The sequence below is a fragment of the Rhododendron vialii genome, chromosome 5a (genome assembly GCF_030253575.1).
Source record: "Rhododendron vialii isolate Sample 1 chromosome 5a, ASM3025357v1".
In the NCBI taxonomy this organism is placed as follows: domain Eukaryota; kingdom Viridiplantae; phylum Streptophyta; class Magnoliopsida; order Ericales; family Ericaceae; genus Rhododendron; species Rhododendron vialii.
Window position 1 is genome coordinate 5,535,524 of NC_080561.1, and position 27,924 is coordinate 5,563,447.

Sequence of the window (27,924 nt, forward strand, 5' to 3'; positions counted from 1 at the left end):
CGGTCTCTCTCTCTCTCTCTCTCTCGCCTATGTTTTTCGGTATGTATCTTTTTCCTTTCCTTTCCGTCTCCGATTCCCCCAAGGTTTAAAGTTTCTTTTTTTCATGTCACCCAAAAATAAAAGAAAAAACCCTGTTTTTTCTCATTTCCCCTGTGTCAGTGATATATCCCTAACTTTATATGTTGAATCTTTTCGCAGAAAATTCCTAAAATTTCAACAGAATTTTCATTCGGTTCAATAATTTTAGGTCCCATTCAGCTAAATAAGCTTGCTGACTTATTTGTTTGTCCTTATTCAAATTTTTTTCATATTTGTTAGTTTTTCATCAATTTTTTGGGAATTATGCATCGTCATGACGAGAAAATTTAAAAAGTAAAAAATTATGATCGAAATCTAATTTTTTTGGATGAAGGCGAAAAAATTGGCTTATTTTTGTCTTTATTCAAAAAATTAGGTTTCGATCGTAATTTTTTACTTTTTAGATTTTTCTTGTCATGACGATGCAATAATCCCCAAAAAATTAACGAAAAACTAACAAATACGAAAAAAATTTAAATAAGGACAAAAAAAAAGATAGTCCGCTTATTTAGCCGAACGAGGCTTTAGTATATAGGGGTAATTTGTTCATTTTAGTATATAGGGGTATTATGGTCATTTTAGTATGTAAGGGTAATTTGGTCATTTAAATGTACAAGGGTGATATGGTCATTTTATTGTATATAGGTATTTTAGTCATTTTTAATTTTAATTGGTTTAATGGGCGGGTTGGGTTTGATTTTAAATAAATGGGTTGGGTTGGGTATGGGTAATTGGACTCCTAACTAATTGGGTCTAAATGGGTCAATAACCCATTAAAGACCCAACTCATTTATAACTTACCCAATTTGACTCAAATCCGCCCATTTGTCACCCCTAGTCACAACCAGTCAACCGCCGGTGGACCCACATGGATCCTCCAGTGGCTCCTAGACCCGTCAAGCAAACGAGATTAATATTTAATTAGTCGCAATTGTTGGGACACCCAACCGAGACGAGATTAATACTCGAATAATGTTAGGTAAAAAAAAAATGTATTCCAAAATTATCCCAAAAAGATAAATCAATAATTAGATTCACTTCAAAAGATAAATCAATACTACTGATTCACTTTTTGAGTGATTCTAGAGTACATTTTATGCATACTTAGAAGAATTAGGGAAAATGACGGCCCATGACGTGTTTTGATAATTAATACCCGCCGAAGACATGCTGAGAATAATTGTTAATGCTGAAAAATGTCTTTGATAGGTATTAATTATCAAAACACGTCCTTTGCCGTCATTTTCCCATAGAATTATTGTTAATACTCACATCACACGCACAAGGAGATGTATAGAGTTAGAGACAATGGCCTTGTTTGTTTTGTAACTTTAGGTATTTTAGTTTTGATAGACAAAGTTAAAACAAAATAAAATTTAGAAATGAACAAGGCCAGTATTCCTTTCATTATATACCTTCTGTAGTAAGGCAAGTTAAGGTGGTATTGTGACGTGCATGTTTACCAAAAAACACAATAATAATTATAATAAAATAAGAAGTTAAGGTGGTTGTTGGATTCAGATATGGTTCTCATGCATATAGCATATCATTCAAAATATACAAGTATATAACCTTGACGTGCGGTGTGTTCACATACTCCTTCGGCCCTATAAAGTTTCTCTGATCTGTTTAATAAGGACTAAAAAATAATACTCCTTCCGTCCCAATTTATTTGCTTAGTATTCCATTTTTTGTTATTCCAAAATATTTGCTCACTTTTTAAATTTAGCCCCAGAGACTTGCGAACTTACCAATTTTCATCTGCTAATTTTCGCTTCGTGTACGTAACTTCCCGGAAATGGGGAGGTTTAAACTTGTAATGCTACAATGATAGATGGGGTGTGATGGAATATTATTCTGTGTTGTTGAGGGAGTAGTGTTCAGTGATCTTGTGGTGGTGCCCAAAACCCTTGGCCACCACATATTTCTGTATATGAAGCTTAATACTGAATGAAAAGAGTCAAAGTACTCATTTTTGTGGGACTCAAGACACCACGTTACAGTACCCAAGGGCAAAGACCACCAAATAGTTTTTCGTTGCAAGGCTAGTATGCTACAGTAGTATGCATTACACACATGTATATTTAAATATGCACAAGGAGAGAGATAGAGAGCATTTCAATATACTTTGTGTTCTATTAGTATATTTTTTCTCGTGATTTGAGAACCGCCAATATACTCAAAATACTAAAATAATGGACTATATCTGTACAAACTCACATAATATGAAAGGAACTCTTGGGGTAGTTTACCCTTAAGGATCCAACCAATTTTTATTTATTTATTTAATTTTTTTGTGTTTTTTAAATTTTGCATCAATTTTTATAAATTATTAATTTGTCTCAACGAGAGCAATCAGTAAAGCAAAAAAAATGAAAAAAAAAACAAAATAGTACAACAACCCCCCCCCCCCCAATTATGGTTTTATGTAATTCAGGGTGCACAAAGTATGACATGACTTCTGAAACTCAAAAATAAATAATCCCAGATTGTAAACATCCCAATCTGAACCTTCCAGATTAGTTTATTTTCAGTTTTTGATTCTCCGATGATGAAACAGATCAAGAACATCCCAGGAATGATAGCATATTTGACTATTCAAAACACAATCCAACAGCTGAGATCGACGTCCACAAATAACTAAAATAAGTGCACCTTTACCTGTAGCTGATTATATATATATATATATATATATATACAATCATTTTCAAATAAGAAGGTCCTTATTTTAGTTAAAATAAGGACCTCTTCATTCCTCCAATTTTTCGTTCGAATTTTGATGATCTGAACCGCTCAATGTGTTCAGAACGTGATTTTAAGAGTACCTGCCAGGAATCAACAAAAAAAATGACCGGGAAAGACTTCATCCGAACAATTTTTATTTGAACTGTTCTATAAAAAAAATAAACAAAAACTGCTCAGATGAAGCCTTTCCGGTCATTTTTTTTGACTGATTTCCCACGAAGTACCCTAAAAATTACGTTCTGAACACATTGAGCGGCTTGGATCATCGAAATTCTATCGGGAAAGGGAGGTCCTTATTTTATTAAGTTAAGGTGGTCCTTAGGAGAGGGGGACTTTATATATATATATATGTATATATATATGTATGTATGTATGTATGTATATATGTATGTATGTATGTATTTTTGTGTATACTTTAATATCATGTTAATTGCATTTCAATAAATTTTAAGAAAAAAAAGTTTTCTCACTTTAGAAAGTAAGATAGTTTTTTTTTTTTTCCTAATGTAACAGAAATTCTTGACTAACCTAATGAGACTAAAGTAGGAGACTTACGATAGTTTAATGGATGCCAAGAAAAGATCATGCACAATGGTTTTTCATCTCAGTTTAGGGCGTGATCAATTTAAACTTTCAGTCACAGTTTATAATCGTGATCTAAAGTAGGAGACTTACGATCTCACCCGAAAAAATCATGTTAATAAGTGTGATCATTTTAAACTTTCGATCACAGTTTATTACCGTGATCTAAAGAAGTAAAGGACTTACGATCACGCCCGGAAAGAGAAGACCACGGTTCTAAGACCGTGATTAAAGACCACGATTTTAAGACTGTGATTAAAGACATACGATCACAGTCAATAATATATTAGGTTTTAAGACTGTTAATGTATTTAACAGGTTTCCTCATAATATATTAGGTTGGGAAAATGACGGCCAATGACGTGCTTGATAATTAATACCCGCTAAGGACATTTTCAGCATTAACAAATGTTCTCAGTATGTCTTTAGCAGGTATTAATTATCAAAACACGTCTTGAATCCTTAGCGGGTATTAATTATCAAAACCTAGGCCGTCATTTTCCCTATTAGGTTCATTTAGCAGTGTTGGTTGTGTGGGCAGCAGGTTTCACTAATATACTAGGTTCATTTACCAGTGTAGGTTCTCTGGGCAACAGGTTTCACTAATTAATATATTAGTTTCATTTAGCCGCTATCCTATTGTAAATTGAAGCTTGAAGTAGTTTTACTTTTTAACCAGATAAATTAACAATTTAATGATCGGAATCGTTTAATTTGATTAAGATATTATTTTTATAGTTTCTCTACAAAAACATCTCATTCGAATATTTGTACCCATATTTTTTTTTAACACAGTTTAAATAAATAGTTTTTTTAACTGTTGTGTTGTTAACGGTGACTTGTAGCCTGATGGTACTTCCTCATTTTTTCTACATGGAAGATGAGGGTTCGATTCTCGTCAAGAACATAAGTGCTTAGTGTGATGGTTGATACTCTTTGGGTGTATGCCCTTTGGCTAGACATCTATCGAGTAAAATAAATAAATATGATGACAAATTACTTTCTTTTTTTTGTGGTAAATTACGCGTATATGTATTTAACAGGTTTCCTAATAATATACTATTAGGTTCTTTTTGCAGTGTTGGTTGTGCATGTGGGCAGCAGGCTTCACTAATATATTACTAGTTTTATTTAGGAGAGAGAATTAAGGAAAGAGGTAAATTTTATTTTTGAAAATTACATTTGCGTAGTATATAGCAAATGTATTGAAGACTTTCCCATAGTACATGTATAGACGAGCAGTCCAATTCAGATTTGGCACCACCATTTTCTACTGATTGTGCAACATGGAGACGAACTGTGAGATTCATGGGTTGAATCTTGAGGTCGTATTAGGTTCATTTAGCAGTGTTGGTTGCGTGGGCAGCAGGTTTCACTAATATATTAGGTTCATTTACCAGTGTAGGTTCTCTGGGCAACAGGTTTCACTAATTAATATATTAGTTTCATTTAGCCGCTATCCTATTGTAAATTGAAGCTTGAAGTAGTTTTACTTTTTAACCAGATAAATTAACAATTTAATGATCGGAGTCGTTTAATTTGATTAAGATATTATTTTTATAGTTTCTCTACAAAAACATCTCATTCGAATATTTGTACCCATATTTTTTTTTAACACAGTTTAAATAAATAGTTTTTTTAACTGTCACAATCTTGTCAAGCAACAAACCCGAGATTATGAGATTAGTTATAAAATGTACGGAGGCAGCAAAGACTACAATGTTTCGATTATACGAACCCAATACATGCATGCGCAATGTTATCTCCTTCTCCCTAACATATATATACGAACCCATATACGCGTAATTTACCACAAAAAAAAAAGAAAGTAATTTGTCATCATATTTATTTATTTTACTCGATAGATGTCTAGCCAAAGGGCATACACCCAAAGAGTATCAACCATCACACTAAGCACTTATGTTCTTGACGAGAATCGAACCCTCATCTTCCATGTAGAAAAAATGAGGAAGTACCATCAGGCTACAAGTCACCGTTAACAGCACAATTGGCATTTAAGTTCGCGCTTTAGGCAGCTTCACGAATTTGCCTAATAATGTATTTACCAGGTTTCCTAATAATATACTATTAGGTTCTTTTTGCAGTGTTGGTTGTGCATGTGGGCAGCAGGCTTCACTAATATATTACTAGTTTTATTTAGGAGAGAGAATTAAGGAAAGAGGTAAATTTTATTTTTGAAAATTTCATTTGCGTAGTATATAGCAACTGTATTGAAGACTTTCCCATAGTACATGTATAGATGAGCAGTCCGATTCAGATTTGGCACCACCATTTTCTACTGATTGTGCAACATGGAGACGAACTGTGAGATTCATGGGTTGAATCTTGAGGTCGTATTTAGCCGTTAAAACCTAAGATAGACAAATATGACTTTAAGACAGCGAATGACATGACTCTCATCGATTTCTAACTCTATATTTCATTAATTAACCTCAGGAAATTTGGTCAAGTGGTTGTGAGGAAGTAGTAAGTGTTCCTACATGAGGTCACAAATTCTATTCTCACGGAGGCCAAATATTCCACATCTTGGGGTAACTGGGGGTGGTTACGCTCATTCGTTACCTTCAGGGCCCCAGAATTAGTTAAGATGTACGCAAGCTGGCCCGACATCCGGTTATTGAAAAAAACCCTTCATATTTCAATAATTGACATAGTTTTGCAATTTAAGTCGTGTTATGTGGCCTTAATGGCTTATTGTAGTTACTTTGTTGTCGTGATGGTTTTTCGACACTACACGTTTGCAAAAATATTTTAATAAATTTTTTTTGAAGTAATAAATTAAGATGTAATTCAGGAATAAGGAGTGTCCCTTAGCCTAGCACTGTCGTTTAGTGCATGGTTATTGTTTTCTACTCCTATCTTTTTTTCTTTTTTTGGAACATGATAGAAATGTCTTTGTGTCCACGAGTATGTTTGGTGAAAAAATGAAGAATTGTTCAAATATTTTGGTGGGCTCAAATATGAACAATCCACTTTAAGGATGGACGAGAATTGTCTCGTTTTGGGAACTGCAGAGTTTATTTAAAGGAGGATGCACGTGCATTCGCCGTCATTGAACACCTAAATGGGATTAAGGTTGAAACTCAGGATTCGTGGGCCCACGTTTTGTGTTTGAGGTCTGTCGTCCTGGGAGAGGAGATGTTGTAGTGCAGCAGACGCACTACACCGTGTAGGTGTAGTGTGGCCGATCCCCCGTCCTTCTCGAAATAGATGGCTCGGATTTAATCAGAGCTCTTACAAATCCGAGCCGTCCGTTGTTTGGATTAAATCTAAGCCATCTATTGTCGAGATAAACGGCCGGATCAACCGCACTACACGTGTAGTGCGAAGAGTGCACTACCGGATCCGTGGTCTTGTCTATCTGAGATAGTTGGAAATTGATATTGGGTTCTGGGCACGAAATTCCTAAATAAAAAACTTGGGCTTTGCTTGGGCTTAGACTTAGGTCTAAAATTTATTACTTCAATTGGGCTTGGAGCTTAGGTTAAACCCAAAACTATTTAGGAAGCCCAATAGTGAGTCAAGCCCTTTACAATTATCTTCAGATGGATAAGCTCCTTGAGGTGGGATATCCTTCCCGTTACACCAACAGATTTTAGACTCCGTTTGGAACATGAGGAAAAAAAAATGAAAAAGAAGGAAAATAATTAAGAAGAAAATGGGAGATGAAGGTAAAAGAGAATTTAGGGTAAAATTTGCAGTTGTGATTTTCCCTTGTCTTTATTTAAAAACCAAACAAGGGAAGAGAATTTTTTTATAATTTTTTCTTCCTTTCCACTTCTTTTCACAAGTTCCAAACACATCCTTAATTTAAAAGTGTGTTTTTTGTTCCCTGATTATTGCCTATAAGAGCATCTCCAACCCATACTTCATTTCTTCATTTTGGAGGAAAAATATCCTCCAACCCATCCTTTAAAACTCTCTTTCATTTGGAAGGATGAACTTTGATCCTCTAAATATAAAGGATGAAGGAAAAAATAGAGGATCTCCTCCAAATATGTGTTGGAGTTGAGAAATAAAATATTGGGTTGGAGTTGAGATAAATAGTACAATCCTCTAAATTTACTTTTCAAATAAAATAGATTAATTTGATCCTCTCAAATAGAGATTTGGAGTGTGTTGGATTGGAGATGCTCTAACAGGTAGCTTCTTCTTCTATTTCTAGACTAGATACGCCCAGAAAAAGAGCCAGTACTACACATTCTTCTTCTTCATCTTCTCTTTCAAGAAGTTCTTCATAGTTGTAAAGTTTTGCTCTTCGAGTGAAAGCAACAAACATAGTTTGGTTCACCGAAATTTTTTAGTACTGTGACATTAAAATTACTTTTCTTTTTACAATAAATTTTTTTAATTAATCTTTGAAATTGTTCCATAGACCAAAGTGAATAAGGATTAGAAGGCATCATATCCCTACCAATATTAGGGCCTTTTTGGCCGAATAAGCTAATTGGTTTTTTTTTTTTTTGGCCTTATTCGATTTTTTTTGCATTTGTTAGTTTTTCATCAATTTTTTGTGGATTATTGCTTTGTCATGACAAAGAATCTAAAAGTAAAAAAACTATGAATGAAACCCAATATTTTTGAATAAAGACAAAAATAAGTCAACAAACCAAATTTTTTCGTCTTTATTCAAAAAAATATAGGTTTGGACAATAATTTTTTAGTTTTTTGATTTCTCTTATTGAGTTGAACCAATAATCCACAAAAAATTAATGCGCAACTGACAAATGCGAATTTTTTTTGTATAAATACAAAAAAATAATAAGCCAATTGATTTATTTAACCCAAAAAAAAGCATTGCTTAACCATTGTATTTTTTTGTTGGACGCCGACGATGACCTCTACCCAAGGGCGGAACTACGCTCTGGCTGCCGTGGGCTGTAGCCCAGGTGCACTTCACCCAAATTATGAAATATATACATATCTGTGTGTGTGTAAATTTTCGCCATCTCATTCAGCTCAACCCAACCCAGCCTAGCCCAACCCACCATCCAAATACTCCTAATTTCAAACAGGGCAAATCCAAAGAAGGACTTGCTTCTACCCCTTTGTTGTCTTAGGAACTTCCTTCTCGGAAAAGCTCGACCTTTTGACGGTGAAAACAGGGGATTTTTTTAGGATGTAAGTCTTGGGACTTCTATTGTTAGCGGGCCGTGTGGCAGGAGTGGAGGAAATCTGATCATCGAAGGAATCAGAGCCGATGGATTTTGTCTTTATTTTGATTGCTATCGGTTTGAAAATTGAGGAAAAACTCTTTTGTGGTTCGTCAAACCAAAATTTTGGGTTTACCTCTTTTTATACATAAATATAAATTTTGAATTAGCTCTGAACTAAATTTCTAATTCTGCCCTTGCATCTACCACCCCGTGAGGGGCGAATCTATTTTATTACATGATGGTGCCTTGCGAACCTGTTTTATTACATAATGGTGCCTGCATATACGAGTACTTTTGTATGCATCTATAGGTGTGGTTGTCTCTCTAAATATGACGACGACCAGAGTCATACCGTTTCGTTTTAATTTTCACACATTTAGCTCTATTTGGAACCTAAAGAAAAGAAAAGAAAAGAAAGGAAAATAAAATAAAATAGGAGGAAAATAGGAAGGAATATTATCCACAAAATTTGAAATTGTTATTTTTCTCTCTTTTTCTTTCAACCAAACAATAGTAGGGAAAATTTTTTAGTTTTCCTTTTCCAAACATAACTAATCACCACCAGTTGTGACTCTTGTTTCAAAAAGGGACTTTTCTAGTGGAGAGATTTCACCAATCTCTGAATTTCCTAGTGCTGGGCTGTTGGCACTGTTTTGGGATTACTTTTGGTACTTTTGAGACCAATAAGAGAGATTGAGTTGCTAACTTTTTATTACGAAGAGATAATAGTTTAATTCTTTAAGGCTCCGTTTAATAACAATGATAGATAGATGGATGAGATTTGTAAAAAGATGATATTAAGATTGTAATTGGTAATGAAAAGGGATTGGTAATAAGAAGAGATTGATAATGAGTATGTTTGTTTGTAATGAGATTCGATAATGAGATTATTAATATTAAGTTTGTTTAAGATGAGATTGAATTGATAGAAGAGATTTGTAATGAAAAGGGATTGATAATGAGGAGAGATTGAGATGAGATTATCAATACCATCTCCAATTTGGGGTCTTAGCAATCGGACCGGATTAATAGTCCAGACCATTTTTGGAAAAACAAAGAAGATATTGATAATACTCTCATTCTACCAATCCAATCTCCACCCCTTAGAGGGTTATCAAACGGGGCCTAAGGGGATAAATGAAAACACCTTAAATGTATTGGGTTATAATTGTGAAACTCCAAAGTCCAGGGGGTGTGTAGTAGGAATGGCAACGGGGCGAGTTTTGCCGCACCCCAACCCCGACTCAAAAATTTAGCCTCACCCTTTACCCTGCCCCGAACCTTGACCGGGTAATTTATGGGTACTTCCGTCCCGTCCCTGTCGAGTATCGAGTTTATCGATCGATAAGCTCCGGTATTTGAACGGAGACGGTGTTTGAGGGTAAAGATATCGATTTCTCACAAATCCGGTACAGTGCGGATTTAACAACCTTGAGCGTGTTTAAAGAGAAAAGAACGAACCGACAATATAAAGAATTCGTGAAAGTCACCATCAGAATGGCAAAGACGTAATAAGAGGAATTCGTGACAATCACTCACTTTCTTAATGGCCAAGATGTTTTTTGAGAACAGTGCTTGTTTCGGTAGCAAGAAAGCCGCTTTGTCTTTTATTTAGCAGCTCGCAACGACTTGACTTTCTCCTTTTTCTGTGTGTCAGAACTGTCACTTTCATAGTATTTGAGAACCAGTTCTTCTTCTCTCTGGGTCTATCTTTCTGCCTTTGTAATAGGTGTATAAGTAGGAAAACTAGCTCAATCCATAATCGACTGAATGAAGGATAGCTCGCCTAATCGAAAAGTAGCCATCGAGAGCACTCTGAAACTCGTCGAAGGCAAGAAGAAGTTTCATCGAATGCTGCTTTCCTCGATGAGGGACCACCTAGATCGGATTATAGAGCAGTGACTACTCCCGACTGAAAGCGGGGGAACAGTAGTGGATTTTGTCTCCCTTCCGTGTACCTTTGCTAGCGTAGCCTGTACTGTACTCCTGGGAGGTCATAGAAACTCTGGGTAAGCTTGGGCTATTCAGTCTACTCTACGAATCTATTCAAAGATGTACTAATCACTATCTTTTTTCCTTTGATCAGGATGTACCAATCATTATCGAATGGGAAAGTTGGAGCACTAATGAAGAGAAGAATTATATTGGATACAATCACCATTCGAATGGAAGTACCTTTTCACTCCGCTAATGGTCAAACACTATATATGTAATCAAAAGGAATTATTTCATGTATTCCCTCCGTTCTAATTTATTTATTTTATTTCTATTATAAACTGGAAAAGAAAAATTAGTTATTTTTTTAAATTGATAATGAATTTTGTATCTAATATGGATCTTGTTTGATAGATTTCGATTTGTTCTGTAATACAATGGTTTTGAAATCACATAAAATATTATAAATTATAATATATAATCAATTGAAAAGTGGCACAAATTTTTAAAAGTGACAATTAAATTAGGATGGAGAGAGTAATTAAAAGAAGATTTAGTTTTTTTTTGTCATAGTTTATACACGAGCGGGTCAAGGAGGGATCCGAAAACCCTATAGTGCAGGATGCACTACAGGGCGTGTAGTGCATATCACAGCGGTTGGTAAGTGTTCGGAAGAGTTTCATTTGAAATCCGGACCGTTGAAAACACTCACGGGCGGCTGAGATTTGCCCTACAGGGCGCCCTGCAGGATCCCCGGGATTGTTAAGGGGTAGGGGTTAGTAAGTTAGGCCCCGTTCCAAAAACATGAATAAGTACTTATTTTTTAGGAAGGCAATTTCAAGCTCAAAAATCATGTGTTTACGCAAATAATTTTTCTAACAATATGGATATTGTTTTATAGATCTCATTGAGATTTTTTAAACGGTGCAAAAAAGTAAATATTTTTCATTTACATTTTTTTTTAGTTTGAAAATGTGAAATAAGCTGTTTATTTTTTAAGAAGATTTCTGAAACGGAGCATTAGTTCTGTAACAACCCGAAAATTTTATTAATAATAATATCATTTAATTAGTGTTATTAATAATGAAATTAATTCTTTTCTTAATAAGATAAATACAAATAAGAATTATCCTATTATAATTATCCTATTATAATTATTTTCAATTACATGCATGCATGCATACAAATTCCTTCCATCTCTCCATTTCCTACTCAGTCTCTACTTCCTCCCTAGCCACAAATTCGTCCGTATTACTGTCCACCTCCTAACCCAAGAAATAGAGTTTTATTTAAATACAAACTTGTCACCCTCTTCCAAATTCTCCTATAAATACCCCATTGACCCACGAAATTCACCACCACAACATTCCCCACGCCCCATCAGTTCAAAAGAGAGAGAAAAATCAAAGGAAACAAAGCTCCAATCCATGGAGTTCTAGAGAGAGAAAGAAAGAGAGAGAAAAGTGGGTTTGCGTTCCAAAATCAATCGAAACCCAATCCGATCATTCCAATCTGTTCCTGCAACTCCTAGCATCACCAAACGTCGGCCAATTTGATCCCAAGGTTCTCCGATGGAAGAAACCGAAGTCGTCTTCCCCAAAATTTCAAGTTTCGTTTTAAAATCAATTCGGCTCGAACCAAAGTATTATAATCCATTCCAAACACTCCTCTAAGTATATTAGTGTTTTTATGCTTAACTCTATGCCCCAAATGGACCCATGCATCAAAACCGTGACGAAAAGACGAAAAATAAAACCTCCGTTCAACCTTGCGGTGAAGGCCCGAGACGCAAACTCTGACCGGTCCAACCTTGCGGTTTGACCTGTTTTGGTTGGAATCGACTTTTCGACCTCCCGAACACCATTTTTGACCCCCGAACTATTTTTCCTAAACTTTTCACACCTCAAAGATCATACTATGTTAATTTCATAATTTATTTATTTATTTAGATATTTATTAATTATTTATTCGTTATCTTTCAAAATTTTATAAACGAAAAATATTTGCGACTTTCCAAACAATATTTTTAACACTCAAACTATTTTTCCTAAATTCCCCACACCTCAAAGATGTTATCTTGTTAATTTCATATTTTTTTATTTAATTTACTATTTATTAATATTTTTACAGTGTTTCCAAATAAAATTACCTTACGACCATATAAACCCTATTATAAATTCCCGAGTAATTTTATTTGGACTTTTTACCTTCCAAAGATGAAACGTTGTTAACCTCGACCTATCTTATTTATTAAATAATTTATTATCCATTTATTTTACTTTCGACAACTTTTATTAATCTTTTCATTTAAAATAATCTCGCGGCCCTCCGAACCCAACTTTTGACACTCAACTGGTTGCATAGGACCTTTAGGACTCTTATTAAGGTCATGATAAATATTCTAATATTTTTATTTAATTAATATATTTAATTAGTTTTTAACTAATCTATTACCTTAGAATTAGTTAATAAGAGCCCAGAAAATTTTCCTTTTAATTTCTTTTAAAACTCTTACTTTATTATTGACATTGTGACCATACAAGATTAAGGGCAACGGCCCGTTCATAATAAGTTGCGTGATTAAATTGTTTATTAATTATTTTAATTATTATTGATTTGTTGTATATTGCACCGATACTTGATTTGAATGCTAGATTGGACCCTAGAGACATGAGGTGGTATTGCGAAATAGAACTCATCTAGACGATGCTAGATAATGGCTAAATTGGAAAGTTTTATTTTTAGATTGCATGCAGGCGGGATTTTGAGATGTGATGAGTTGGACGTGATGGTTTGAAACTGGCAAAGTAAGCCCAGTGTTGATTGATGAATTGAAACTGGCGGGTATTCAGTGATGAATTGAGACTGGCAAAGTAAGCCCAGTAATGATTATGATGATTGTGAAGTGGTGCATAAGATAGGTGAACCTTAGTTATGATTCGGGCATGATAAGCTTTCTTTTGTTGTAATGAGAGGGATACACACTGGGTACATAACTTAGGTGCAATCCGCGACAGCAAAAGAAAGTGAGCTCATGGGACAGGGCATAGCTAGCGGTTGGGGAGGAAAGATCCCGCAGAGGAGATTTTAGATTACACGTCAAGTTAATGGATAGTAATAAACTGGTTTATGTGGAACAAACTCTGTCTTACTTTTTCGCACTACTATTATCCTGCTACTTGCTGACTGTAAAGTAAGAGGGGTAGTTGGGTTGGATTATACTACGGGGTGAACTCTTTCACTCAGGTACGGATTGCCTGACTTCCGTGCCAGAGTTTGCAGAAAATCAAGAAGAGACACAAAATTCCGAAGGCGAACAGTTTTATGCGGAAGAGAACCTAGAGGTGGGAGCCGAGCCAGAATACGCTTGGGATCCATATCAAACTTAGAAGATGGCTCTGTTATTTTTTTTAGTTTATTATCACAAAGACTATTTTCAGTATTTCTACAATAATTTGTAATAGACGAAACTTTAGGGTGAATTATTCGTTTTGGATTTTGAATTTTAATTTAATAAATTTTTAGAAATCAATATTTAATGCCTCCAATTTTATTTCCGAAAATCGGGACGTTACAAGTCAATTGAGAGTTCATAAGTTATTCATAACCGTGAACCCCTCCCATGCCCCTTGCGGGGTTCGAACTCCCGCCACCATTGAGGAAGACTTGGGATCACGTCCAATGGTAGAGCCAAAATTTTAATCTCGGGGGAGCTGGTTTAACAAATAAATATTTTTTTTATCAGAACGTATACTTGATATATCATAAGGTTTTTGTTTTCCAATTCATTACATTTGTACATTGAAATGATTCTTTAGACTACTTCAAATTGAACCAAAATTATTAAGATTATAAGTAGTTATACACGAATAATTATAAATAATATTCAAAATCAAATATCCACAAAATAAAAAAATTTAAAAATTCGATCGCTCGGAAAGCTGCGGCCATCCCAAGCCGCAGCATAGCTCCGCCCTAATCACGCCAAGCCAAGGCTTAGAGATTATTGAAGTGGTGAAGATATGAATGGCAAACATGTAACTAATATAAAAGAAGAATTCGTGAGATGTGATCAGATGAGATGTCGTTCCGCTACGTGCATTTTTTTTCTTTATTTTTATTCAATTTATTTTTGGCATTTTTTAGTTTTGCACCTCACTTTTTTGTTTTTTCAATTTGTCTCGTCAAGTTGAATTGGAAAAATAAAAAATTATGACATTTACCCAAATATTTTTTGAAATATCCAAGATAAAGTTGGTTTTTTGAGCTTTATCTTTAATATTTTAAAAATATTTGGATAAAAGTCATATTTTTTTACTTTTCGGATTTGAAACCATAAAAAGTGATGTACAGAACTAACAAACACGAAAAAATTTGAATAAAAACAATATAAAAAAGTCCAAAAAATACCCAAAAAAAAAAAAACCCGAAGAATTCGTGAAAGTCACCATGGACAAGAATTGGTTATCCAAATGGCAAATATGAAATTAAGAGAAGGGACATGTTTAGAGGGAGAAAAACGAACCGACTACTATAAGAGAAGAATGCTTGAAAGTCAACATCCGAAAATCACCCACTGCTGAAGATGGTGAAAGATGTAATCTAAGAGAAGGGACATCTTTTTAGAAAAAAAGATGCAATGGAAAAAGATGTAATCAAGAGAAGGGACATCTTTTTGGAATAAAAGATGTAATCAAGAGAAGGGACATTTTTTTAGAAAAGAGGACATCCTTGAAAGTCACCATCCGAAAATCACCCACTGGCAAATATGTTAAAAAATGCTGAAGGGGGAAGAGAACGACTCCCCGAGCCTCGGCCCTGGAAAAATTTTCAGTCCCGAGCGAGTACCATATGGTGATATAAAAAACAGCTAAGAGGGAAGAGAACGACTCCTCGAGCCTCAGCCCTGGAAAAATTTTCAATGCTGAGCGGGTATCATATGGTGTCCGTTCGGTGTATTCGAGCCGTTTATTACGTTTTTGAACGGTTCGGATTTGAAAAGAGAAAAAGAAAAGAGAGAGTGTTAGGATGAGAGGAGAGAGAATATTTCAATCTGAGTCGTCTAAGAGTGTATTAGACAGCCCGAATGTGCCGTGCGGGTACCACGTGGGATATACCCACGTGGCACCCAAAAATTTCTCCTCAGCCCTATATAATGGGTCTACGCAGAAGAACAGATACCTCACCTCAAAATACTTTCTGCAGCTCTCATAATAGTATATGAAAATGTATAATCTGGATACGAGGTTCGTTGTCCCAGCACTTCTCAACATCGCCCTGTCCCTTCTCCAACAACACCGAGGAAAGACTTGGCTCCCTTCCCTGCCCAATTTGCATATGAATTGGAAAATCTGGTTCTTTTCCATTTTTATTTTATTACCCTTCCTCATCACCTCAGTCACGCTTCCTCTTTCTGTGACTGCTGAGCGTATCCGAGTTCGAATTGGAGACTTTTCTTTCTTCTTGCTTATTTCACTCTTGGGCTCTGTTTTTCTACCACTGCCCATTTTCTGGTTCGGGTACATAACCATCCTTTGTATCTCTCCTTGGCACGGTTCTCTTTCGGGATTACTGATGCAATTTCTTTTCTCGGTTTGGGATATCTTATGCAACATTCCTGTTCTCATTATCACTTGTATTGTCCAAAACCATCAACAAGAGGATGAAACAGAAACTGATCCTCCTCCTCCTCCTCAAGTTTTAGTTGTAGATGATGACATTGACATTAGAGGAAACCCAATTTTGCCCGAGCAACCTCCCTCGGAGCTTATTACTGTTGCTGTGCAGCCTTTAGACGAGTGATTATTGGGGCGCCACTAATGTGCGGTGAGGAGGAAGTTTGGGGGACCCACCTACCAAGCCCCAGGACATAGGATAATTTTTTCCTTGAGATATGATAGTTTTCTCATTTCTGTTGATTTCTGTTTTTGGACCGCGGCACGGATCTTTTGATATGAATGTTTGTCAATGTATTTTGTTTTTTTTCCTGATCGGTTTGTCGATGTATTTTGTTATTGCTTTCTTGTGTGCATTAGGTCGTTTTATCTGTTTTAGTAGCACATAGTGAGTAATATTACCGTTATTATTTATATATTTCTTGCCACTTCCAAAAACAAAAGGTTGTTGTTATTGATGTGTGTTGCGTTCAGCTCGTTGTAATACATTCGTCTTCCTCAAAATAGTTGCAGCAGAGAACCTTATCTCAACAATTTTGTGCTGCTACATGTAGTATTCCTCAAAATAGACATAATCAAATTCGATCGTATGAAACTCTATTTTGGGTGTGGTCCTACCTGATATGACATAGAATTGTAATCTTGTGAATTGTGTTGACTTTCACTTACCATCCAATAGAATTTCTGTCAAATACTCCATATGTGACTTCACAGTGTATTAAACATCTTCCAACACAAGATCAACAAGAATTTCGGGGGTAAAGGCAGAAGAACATAAAAGAAATGCACCAAAAAATTAAAAGTACCTAATCAGAAATTCTTACAGCTATTTGTTATAATACTGCTTCAACTGACATATAGGGAGATCAGTTGTAGATATATGGAACTCTTATCAGACTGCACAGATGCTACTTCACGCTTCTTCCGAAACTTCATCCACCATTTTCAAAAATTAACTATGCTTGCACAGTAGCACAAGCAAATGCTTAGAACCTCAAGTAAAAGCATAAGGTAACGAACGGAAAATGTACGTGCATATACCATTGTGTGTCCACACTTAATTTCAGGGTGAAAGGTAGTCGCTAGCCAAGATCACTTTCTCTCCGGAACCAGTACTATCATGAATCGTAGCAACAAGTAAGTGTGCCGTGACAAAAATTGATATCATGGTAATAAAATGCCCTTACAAAAAGTTAAAAACATTCAACACGGTCATGGTCTGGTCATTGTTTTCAGGTAGTCCATGCTTGAATGTTAGCAGAGTTTGCTTAATTAAGATGTGTAATCTTCTAAGAACTCATCCATATATCATGCATAACAAAGTGTTGTCCTAAGGAGCGGAGATCTATCAGTTACATTTCTATATATGCATACACAAATGTGACGGAACCAAATTGAGGTCTGCGATTCTCAGTTGTTAGCAAACACATTAGCAATCCAAGGTCAAAGCTGATCAGCTGAGGCTACAAGGTGGATCACTGAATTTCGAAGAATTTCGCTTCAAACTTTGAATGTGCAGGTAACCTTCTAAAGTATTGGGCTTTAAAAATTTTCATGGTGGAACTATAGAAGCCGTGTGAAGCCCATCACAAAGGTAAGTGGTCAAAAGAGCTGTACTTACAGTCCACTTGGAATTTCAATGGTGCCGTAGAAAACGGAAAACCATTGCAAGGTTACAACTAAAGGAGAAAAGAGAACTTAGTTATGAGAACACACAAGTGCTAGTAGAAGAAAACTCACCATGTTGCAAGTTCAATCTTTTGATCGGCAGTTCAATCTGCAGCTAAGCAAATCCTCCCAATAAGAATGTCGTTCCGCACCTTTGTTGCATAAGTAGATAGTTATACTTTCAAGATTATGGCATGTGAAGAAAGAACACATGTAGGGTGCAGGCAAATATCACAACCATGAAAAATGAAAATACTGCTTGCAATGCCACAACTCTGTCACCGTAAATGCAACTGTTAAGGGACTATGAGAGCTTCCACTTCTTGTGCCATAACTGGGGTGAAGTAGAAGGAAGAGACAAGGAAAGGTTTATACCTATTCATAACCGGTCTAAACTGTCTAAGAGGATTAGGTATGTATCAAAATTTGGATATATATTGCAAATGGAATACAAGAATGGAGTTAATCAGTAATGTCATGACCATCTATTCGTCTGGTTATTCAGCTAATTTAAGTTTAACAAAAATAAGAGCACATAGCAAACCTCTGTGCTTCCAATAGCAGGATTTGAATCCACTGTTTTGTGAGATGAAACCGGAATATCAGCTAGGACCACAACTTCTGGCTCGATTTCAAAGAATTGCAGGAGACAGATGAATACTGCACGGAAAGTTGGAGGACTAGCTTCTTTCTCTGCAATCTGAGCTACTGGAAGCGCTGCCTCAAAATTGTGAATCTGCATACTTCGAAACGTAAAACAAATTTCGTTACTTCAAAATTGCAATTACTAGATTAATAATATATAGTGGAAGGATTAGTTTGATTATGACATAAACAGAGTTATGAGAACTTAATTTTGACAAAATAAGATGGTGGGGTGATGGAGTATAGGACTGGAGAAGTGGTTTTGAATGGAGAAAGTGATGATGGAGGGTGGTGGAGAGTGGATTTGATCTCCAATCAATGGGACAAAGAGGACGGGAAAAGTTCAAATTCGTTGCTGTGCATGTCAGGTGAGAGAAAATCTTATTTCGAGAAAATGACGGCCAAGAACATGTTTTGATAATTAATATCCGTCAAGAACAGGCTAAAAATATTTGTTAATACTGAAAATGTCCTTGGCGGATATTAATTATTAAAACACATTATGAGCTGTCATTTCCCCAAATCATTTTATGTAGGAAAGGACATGGTTGGTTGGGTTACACATTGGGCCAAAAGACTTATGGGTTGAGTTAGGATTGGTTTGGGCCTTGAACTGGGTTACAACATGGTTGGGCTAGGCTAATTGAATCGAATTGATTAAGTGACGTCCGGTCCGGTCCTGTTGAATTTGAATAGATGCGGGAACAAGAAAAAATCATGGTCCTTATTGCATGGAATCAGAATTTTACCTTAGAAGTGCTGAAATGTGTATCTAGTAAAAAATAATTAAAATGATGAACTACAATATGAAAATTCAATGAATCTAGGAAAAATTAAAATTATACAATGAAAAATTATAGTAATATAATGTTTGTCATATGCACGTAGAGTACATAGAAGACTAATTTTGATTTTAATCCCGACGCTCTTTCATGTCGTTAAAAACATCGGTGCTAGGATCGACATCAAAACTTCTTGTTATGTCCTTCTCAATGTATGTGATCAAGAATTTTGTTTTATCAGTTTTAGCTAGGGATTCTATTTCCTTGTAAGCCATGCTGGGCACAAATTTGCTTATCCAAAAAAAAAAAAAATTTTCCAGAAAATCATCCATCAGCCCAGTGTGAAGTGACAGCTTAAGGATGGGTTTTAACCCTTAATGAATCCAAGGCGAGATTTTCTCGCAAGATACATTCCGTCACTGTACCCTCGGAGGATTCACCTAAGTGGGAGTTGTCGTGAGGCTACGACTACGAGGCTTAGGCTAGCCTATAGAAATTCCCATGAGAATCAAGATCGAGTGCATGGCCATTAATAGCACTAACTCGCGAATGGAAAAAAAAAAAAAAGGAAGCTTGAAAATCACTCGCCTTTGTAAACATTAAAAAAAATTACAGGTGGCCACACTAAAAAGGAAGGAAAAGTTGCAACCTGGAACCAAAAATAATTGAGTAGGAGTATTTTGCAAGACATGATATGCAATTTTCTTTTGCTGCATTTCTTGTATTTTCTTTTGCTGCATTTCTTGTAGTTGGTCCTGTGTTGGAAACTTGGAAGATGTTTGATATTACTATGTGATTCAGTGGCGGCTCAATATTTTTGGGGCCCAAAGCGAAACTCCAATTTGAGGCTCTAAGATATTTTTGAACAAAAATTATAAAGAGAAGAAATTGATATTAAAAGATGAGAAACATCGAAAATAATAGAGCATGCTGCAAGACTCACATATTGTTGGTTTTTGTAGACCAACCGAAAATAATTGATTTGTTTTTTTTTTTTTTTTGGGGGCTTTCTAAATCTAAACCAAGAGAAAAGCAAGTGATATGGGGAAATACATATACACACACACACACACACACACACACACACACACACACACACACATATATATATATATATATATATATATATGAGGAATATAATATGAAAGCCTATCAATCATATCTTTTGCGTCTTACAACAACCAGTATTTTTAATTGTCAACATTGCTTGTAGTATTTCTTCCGTCTTAAATTGGATGTTCATTTTTTATATTCGTATCAATTTTAATTATTTATATTTTTTAATATGAATCTCAAAAATACTTCTTAATTGTCATGTGAGCTACTATTATATTCAAATTTTAAAAAAAATAATAATACTATTTCAAAGAATGGCGGGGCCTTGACTTCTATATGTCAGGTGGATCCATCATGGAATTGGAAATTTTCATGATCGTCACTCACAACTTGAATTGGAAATTTTCATGATTCTTCAGTGGTCGCCTGGATCCGTCATTCGTCAAGCAACCGACTCAACGCACCACGTTGCTTTACGGCTTTAGAGTATTTAATTAATTAATTACTCCAATTTAATTGGCAGCTTCCTGGAAACCCGGGGCAGTGCATGGAGGGGATATCTAGAATCCCAGACATCAAACGCACAAGGAAATAGGAGTACTAAAGTTGCAATAAAACTATGGGTAAAGTATACCATTTCCTAGACACCAAATGTACACCCGTCGGAATGTTACACAAATAATCGGAGTCGTTAACACTTTCAAAATATTTTTTTAAGCTTCCTTGTAAAAAATCAACTCCGTTGGATATTGATAAATATATGCTCGATTTGATTCTACGCCGAATTTGCTGACCTAAAAAGAACATTTTAAGAAAAATTAAGAGATTCTAGTCATTTATATAGAATCCTTAAGTGGGTCCTATAGAAGGAGGTGTACACTAATTATGTCAGAATGTACATAACCTTGACCTGCAGTTTGTTCTCATCATATAGTATAGGAACTACGGAAAAATATTCAACGCCCCTAGGACACCACCATGTGGTGCCCCCTTCATCACACAGTTTAGACCTCTCTATTTCTTCCATTTTCCGTTTGAATTTCGATGATCCGAGCCGCTCAATGTTTTCAGAACGTGATTTTTTTAGAGTACACGTGAGGAATCAGTAAAAAAAATGACCGGGAAGGGCTTCATCCGAGCAGTTTTTATTTGAACCGTTCGATAAAAAATACAAAAACTGCTCGGATGAAGCCTTTCCGGTCATTTTTTTTTTTTGCTAGTTTCTCGCGAGTACCCTTAAAATAACGTTTTGAACACATTGAGCAGCTTGGATCATCGAAATTCTATCGAAAAAGGGAGGTCCTTATTTTATTAAGTTAAGATGGTATATATATATATATATATAGTACACACACTTTATTTCCAATGAGGGATCCCGCCGCACGGCCTTACCGTGCGGGACTCCCCTTTCCAAATCGAATTACAATGATCTGAGCCGCTCAATGTGTTCAGAACGTGATTTTAAAGGTACCCGCAAGAAATCAGCAAAAAAATGGCTTGATTTGAGTAGTTTTTACTGAACCATTCAATAAAAAACTGTTCGGATCAAACCCTTGCCGATCATTTTTTTTGATGATTTTTCGCACGGACTCTTAAAATCACGTTCTGATCACTTTGAGAGGCTCAGATCGTCTAAATTCGATCGAAAAAGAGGAGTCCCGCACGGTAAGGCTGTGAGGGATCCTTCATTAGAAATAAAGTGTGTGTGTGTGTATATATATACAGTCCCCTTCAGGTAAGGGCGCCCTTACCTTGTTAAGGTAAGGGCTTCCCTTTTTCTCCCTTTTCCCGATCGAAGTTCGATGATCCGAGCCGCTCAATGTGTTCAGAACGTGATTTTAAGGGTACCCGCGAGAAATCAGCAAAAAAAAATATTAGGAAGGGCTTCATTCGAACAGTTTTTATTTGAACCGTTCGATAAAAAAACAAACAAAAACTGCTCGGATAAAGCCCTTCCCGGTCATTTTTTTTGCCGATTTCTTGAGAGTACCCTCAAAATCACGTTCTAAACACATTGAGCGGCTCGGATCATCGAAATTGGATCGAAAAATGGGAGGTCCTTACCTTAACAAGGTAAGGGCGCCCTTACCTGATTGAATCTGTGTATATATATATATATATATATATATATATATAATTGAGACGATTCGAGCCGCTCAAAGTGATTAGAACGTGATTTTAAGGGTACTCGCAAGAAATCAGCAAAAAAATGATCGGGAAGAGCTTGATCCAAGCAGTTTTTTACTGAATCGTTCAATAAAAAACTGTTTGGATCAAGCCCTTTCCGATCATTTTTTTTGCTGATTTCTAAAAAGTACCCTTAAAATCACGTTCTGGTCACTTTGAGCGGCTCGGATCGTTGCAATTCGTTCGGAAAAGGAGAGTCCCGCACGGTAAGGTCGTGTTGGATCCCTTATGGGAAGCGGACTTTAAATATATATATACCACAAAGTGTGTGGAGATCATGTAAATGTGTAGTAGAGAAGAGTTTGAAACACCGCAAACTAATGCCCCAGCTGGGACATGAAATAATTAATTACTCAAGGAAATACATATCCATCCAATAAGATTTATTTTATATTTCGCAGTGGACCTCTACGGCCATGGATGGGTTGTCCTATTTTAGCTTTAGGGGATTTGGAAGGTAAAATCCCCCCTCTCTCTCACACACACACACACACACACACACACACCCCCACCTCCCTTTTCCCATTATACCCCGCCTCTATATCTCTCTCTTCTTTCTCTCTTTCTTTACCCCACCCCCCCGGGCCCCACCTCCCTTTTCCCATTATACCCCGCCTTTCTTTCTCTCTCTCTCTCTCTCTCTCTCTCTCTCTCTTCTTTCTCTCTTTCTTTACCGTTTTGTTCTTCTTCTTTTTTTTCTTTTTCTTTTCAGTTTCTTTTTTTTTTTCTTTTTTTTTTCAGTTTCGTTTTTGTTTTTTCATTTTATTTTATTTTCTTTCTTTCCAGTTTGAATTTTTTTTCTCTTTAATAATAGGTTCAAATCTAATTCTAGGCTTTGTAAAGTAATTGAGAGAAAAAAAATGTTTCAATTGATCATGTTTATCCGACTGTTTTATTTTTATTTTTTTTGTCCTTTATAGATTAAAAAATATAGTTACTAAAATAAGTGTTTCAATTTTCAATCCGTTTGAACCGGTGCAAAGTTGTTATTTTTCTGATCATTTCATCCTAAATGGTCCTAATAAATTTTTTGCTCCAAGACCTTTCAATGGACACCCTAAGAGAGTTTTGAAACTAAATAATGAGTCTTAGGGTATTTTTTGAAAGACTTTAAACCAAAAAATTCATTATGACCATTTAAAATAAAATAATAAAAAAAACGATCTTTGCTCTGATTTAACTAAATTAAAAATTAAAGCACTTAATTCTTCAATTATATTTTTAAATATACAAAGGGTGTATTTATAGAAATTAAATAAATAAGGTATAAGTAAATAAAAAATAAATTAAAAAGTAGGGGGACCCGGGGGCTCTGCTGCTCTCATTGGCACAGTAGCCCCTACGAAGCTCCTAAAACGTTTCTGTTTTAGTTATAAAAAAAATAGAAACCAGCCATTTGCAATCCAATGGAGTAGAGACGTGATTTGAAGCAACATACTACTGAATCAGTTAAGAGGATTTATGCTAAATAATGGTTAACAAATTTATTAAATTGTACTATAGTTAAAAAAAAGTAATCCTAAATATAACATTTATATTTTGGATTAGTATGTCGTTTGTAAAATACATTTCGTAATTAGTTCCCGAACACTAATTGTAATCTTAATGAATTTTTTGCTTTACGGTCTTTCAACGAGCACCCTAAGACTCATTATTTAGTTTCAGGACTCTCTTAGGGTTAGGGTGTTCATTGAAAGGCCTTGAAGCCAGAAATTTATTACGACCATTTAGGATGAAATGATCAGAATAATAACATCTTTGCACTGGTTCAAACGGATTGAAAATTGAAATACTTATTTTCGTAGCTATATTTTTTAATCTATAAAAGACAAAAAAATAAAAATAAAACAGTTGTATAAACATGATCAATTGAAACACTTTTTTTTTTCTCAATTACTTTACAAAGCCTAGAATTAAACTTGAATCTATTATTAAAGAAAAAAAATTCAAACTAGAAAGAAAGAAAATGAAAAAAAATGAAAAAAAAAATCAAACCGGAAAGAAAAAGAAAAAAAAAGAAAGAAAGAAGAAACTGGAAAGAAAGAAAGAAAACGGGGGGGGGGGGGGGGGGGGGGGGGTGGGGGGGGTGGAAGTAGCAACTCTCATTTGGAAGTCTAAAATTTGTGGGGTTTAAAGTAGTACTCCAGGTCCAGGGTTGTCCGTATTCAATGCAAATCGCGTATCTTTTTCCTTTTTTCTCTTTGAACTGAAACGAAAAAGCACCTCAAAGGAGAGGACCTTTTTTATGTTTGTCTTTGGTAGAGTAGAGCCCACAAGAGATGGCAATCATCCCCTAGAGCCATCTCCATTGAGACACAATGGGCTCGAACCACATACAGAGACAGCTAGCCAGTCTAGCTTTATTGAACCACGAACACCAAAAGAAGCTTCTTGTGGCCAAGTGGCATACAAGTCGGCACATATATTCTCCCAATCTTCAATTAACTTCACAATCTGTCTCTTCTATTAGTACAACGAAGGGTGTTACATTTTGGTGTCTTATTTTAAAAAGACATGCTTAGTTTTTGTGTTTTTGATAGTCGGGGTTGTTTGGACCAGCTTACGCGCATCTCAAGTAATCTCTTCTCCGGTCAAATCTCTTTTCCGGTCAAAGGTAGATCATCCATGCCGGAACTATGAAATTCACAAAAAGTTACTCTCATACCCTGACTCCAATAATCAAATCATAATCAACTTTATAGGAAATAAACCTACCAACTAATCAGACTAACCTTATGATTAAAGACATGTTCTGTAGTCGCCAATACTGCAATCAAAAAGCTGTCACGATGTTTTCAAATTTTGGACACGAAATGCAATACTAAAAGAAGAAGAGACCCACAGCAAAAGGCCTTTTCCAAACAAGAGAGCGATACTTTCGCATTATCAAATATTTAAACCTTCAGATTTCAAGTTGCAAAACTCAATCTGAATAGAAATTATTGGGTGGCTTGGAGGACTGGATAATTTTTCCTTATGGAGGTGTCTGTAGGGAGAGAGAGGGGGGGAGAGAAAAAGTAAGAACCTGTTCTGTTTGAGTTTTGAGAGAAATTTTAAAGTATAATAAGTGAAAAGAGATGGAAAAAATTTATTAAAAATTATGTGCAGAAATTTTGAGTACCTCAAATGAACAAGCTTTATCTCAAGTCCGATCAAAATCCCAATGAGAAAAGTGACCCACAGCCAATTCTGTTTAATCCAGTTTACAGTTATAGTTTTCCCTGTAACTGTTTCCTTTCGTTTTTGTTTCTAATTACATTATTGTTGGTGCCTGCATGTACGAGTACTTTGTCGAAAACATGTGTGAAGAATTGATTAGTCTCACATCAGATAAATAGAAAAATGATCTGTCCTTACAATGCTTAGTCTTTTAAGTGGATATGGGTCATTCAATGTCTATTGGGTTTAGGTGATGTGGTTTGGACTCCGTGGATACTCTGCAACGGATTGGGCTTACGCAAATATGCGGAGACCTCAGGCGGATCAGACTCCCAACATGCTTTTGTATGCATCTATAGGTGTGGGCTATTTCAAAAAGAAAAGAAACTTTTCTAGTGGCTAGAGCCGACTCATATATTTTGGACGCTCGAAGTGAATTCCCTATATTGAGCCTCTTACATATTCATGAATTTAAAAAAAATAATGATAAAAGTACAAAAATAACAAAAAAAAAAAAACTAAAAGGATGCAATTATGACAATATAAATGTAAAAAGCTACTATTATTGCAAGAATTTTTGAAGAAAATAAGATACAATTGTGTTTTTATTTAGAAACATTCTATTCTTAATAAGTAAATTATATTACAGTGGGATCTCAATTTTAAACCAAAATTCGGAAGCCAAAAGCGGCCGCTTCTCCGACTTACCCCATGAGACAGCCTTGGCTAGATTCACCAAGCTCTGAATTTCCTAATTCCTAGTGGTGGCACAGGCACTCTTTTGGTGTCTTGTGCAACGTCATGCTATCGAGCTTTGGTATCTCTCTCATTTGGCTACATTCTACGCTAACCAATCCTACTGGCTTTCTTCTAGCTAGCCGTTGCATATATATTTGGTTTCACATAGACGTTTTTTAAACCTAAATACTTGTTACCAAACCAAACCTAAATACTTGTTCATGATTATTTATTGCTTCTATGTTATTTTGCAATTAAAGTTTATTCTTTCCGCCAAACCGTAAAAATGGATGGGAGTTAGAGGATAACTTTATTATCCATCTTAAAATCAATGGACAATGAGTGAAAATGTCCAATATTATATTATCACTCATTCCACTCGTAAGCAATATGAGATTATATTTCCTTGACAGTAATTCTACAAACAAATTTTGTATCTTGTCAATTTTTTTGATCCGTGTATCTTATCATTGTTGATTTGTCAAATATATGTAACATATTAGTCCGGTTCAAGTCAGGACGTCCGGATTTTGTGTTAGGTTTGGACCACTACTCAGCCGTTGGACCGTGTTTTCAACGGTCCGGATTTGCAGAATGTTTAAAGTATTTATGACCGATCATAAACCTTCCGCAAATTCGAACCATAAAAAACATAATTCAACAATTGAGAGCAAAAGTCCAAACTTAACACAAAATTCAGGCGTCCTGAATTGATTGTTAGTGTGTAACATATATATTTATGTGCGTGCAGCGTGGTGCAGAAGTGCTCATCACCTTTGATCCGCATGTTCGTCCACGTAATTGTTTGTAAGGGTGGGTACTTTTTTCCTTGGCATTTGGAATCTTTTAATCTGGTGGGGAACCTTTGGGTTTTTGGATCTGGTGGGTTAACTTTTGACTTTTTCTGACCGGTGGGGACGACTTGAGGCCTCATTTGTTAATCTCTTTTAGCTTTGAGATTGGACCGATAATTTGTTTGTTTTCACAATGAAGATGTAGACTATTAGTCTTATGGGCATGTGAATCTCCTCATCACGGGGTATTACCAATACCTTGGGGGACTTGGTATTCATAGTCCGAACCCAGGGGATTAAATTACGCTGACCAAATTACCCTCTGCTACTTGGCTATTTGGGATCATACGGAGTAGAAACTTAATTACGAAAGCTCTAGAGACAAAATTTAATTATGACCCTTTAAAATAATATGATTAGAATAACAATATCTTCACACTGGTTTAAACGGATTGAAAATTATAATACTTAATTTTTTTACTGTTTATATACTGTATTAAAAATTATTATTAAAAAATTAAGTGCTTCAATTTTCAATTCGTTCAAACTGGTGCGAAAATATTGCTATATGATCATATTATTTTAAAAGATCATAATTAAATTTTGTCTCTATGGCTTTCATGATTAAATTTTTGCTCCATAGAATCCTAAATAAAAAGCAAAAACTTAATTATGAGAGCGTTAGAGACAAAAATTAAATATG